Source organism: Selaginella moellendorffii, unplaced genomic scaffold, assembly GCF_000143415.4.
Source record: "Selaginella moellendorffii unplaced genomic scaffold, v1.0 SELMOscaffold_85, whole genome shotgun sequence".
NCBI lineage: Eukaryota > Viridiplantae > Streptophyta > Lycopodiopsida > Selaginellales > Selaginellaceae > Selaginella > Selaginella moellendorffii.
This window is the reverse complement of record NW_003314346.1, coordinates 311,237-312,994: the sequence shown is the minus strand read 5'-3', so window position 1 is coordinate 312,994 and position 1,758 is coordinate 311,237.

Genomic DNA, 1,758 nt, shown 5'->3' with positions numbered 1-1,758 from the left:
TAGATTGTGGAGCACAGGTTCAGGGATGTGAGTATAGGAAAGTACTCCAGCTTTTCAAAGTGTGACGAGTGCACTGCTATCAAAATGGCTTTGTCGAAGAATTCTTGCAGCGCTCAAGAGCGAGAGACGTTGGTTAGAAGGCGGCTCGACCACAACATCGAGCAGAGAAGCTGCAGGACTGCATATTATCATAACAGGATTCTCTCCATGGAGAGACCTGACTCTTACCTCTGCATCATCCACGACAAAATGGACCAGAAAAAGACGTGCTTACCTCGACTCAATCCTGCCCCCAAGGCAATCTCTTCATCCATGGAGCTGCCTGTGTCTCTGTTTGGCATAATCGCTCATGGGCATGGTGCCCAGAACTATGGGAACTTCTTTGTACCTCTATGGGGTGGCGGGGGTGCAAACATGATGATTGCGTCCCTAGCAAAACACTTGAGGTCTCTGCAAAGTGCGCAGACTGAGCTGAACAGCCAACCCTTGCATAAGGCCCTTGTCGATCGAACCCCATACAGGGTTCAGCTGGAGGAGGAGCAAAGGCTTGCAGTATCGCGTGGGGCCCCATGCCATCCCAGTGAATATGTTGGCCGTCAGGTTGTAGGGTTATCACGTGAGGCCTCATGCCATTCCAACGAGGCTGGTCGCCCGGTGAATGCACAGCCTCATCCAAACAAAGCAGAATCTCAAGGAAGTTCTTGCGGCCGATGTGGCCTTCCACCCCATCTTCTGCTCTAAACAGACAATGCTGGCAGTGAGAACAAAAACATGTACGTCTTCGTGTACTTGGCGATGCTTGTTGCCAAAGGCATATTTGAACGGTTACACTTGGCTTTCTCATGGTTGGGCACACTCATGAAGACGTCGATGCCATGTTTAGTCACCTGGCAGAGTCCCTCCGGCGATCCAATGTCCTCACCCTCCCACAACTCTACGATGAATTCCAAAATTGCATCAAAGGCACTGTTGAAGCTGCACTTGTGACAGAGGTTCCAGACTTTAAGGGGTTTGTAAGAGGCTACATCAGGGACGGATCCGAAACGCTGATTGGCCACTCCAAGCCTCTTCAGTTTCATTTCAGCATGCGTGACGGTGCTCCAGTGATGAGGTACAAGATGAGAGAATGGGACACAGTGTGGCTGCCAGTGGATGGCATTGAACTCTTCAAGAGAGATCCCATAACTGGGGAACCTATGATTCCTCAGGGTTCCCCATGGCCGATGCACCCGGATGGACTCAAAGACCAAGAAAGTATAGTGGCCGGGATTAGACAGCATATTGCCTTCTGGAAGAGGGGGTTGGTGTTTGGTGGAGAATCCTATTTTAAGAGGTGCAAGCCTTTGCTCGAATACTGTGAGAAGATTATATCTGCTATCCAAAATGGGCCGGTTGTATATGAAGAATTGGAAGAGTCCTTTTGGCCAGAACCCAGAGCACCAGATAGTAGCGGAACAATGTCCTCTGGAAATGCAGTGACAGATAACAATGTTGAGGATCACTATTGTGGGCCGAGGAACAAGAAGCCGGATTCAGCATTCAATCCAGTACAGGTCTGCAAAGGAATGGTCGTGCTTGTCAGACCCAGTAATAAAAAACAAATGATATGGGTGGGGCGCTGCATCACTGATGCAGAGGAGGACGCGGAAACTAACTCCTTTTCATGTACTGTGGAGTGGTTCAAGCCAAAGTCTGCATATACGAAGGATTGCCTAGAATGAGAGATGGGTGCTGAATCCCAGGGATCCCAGCATGAGC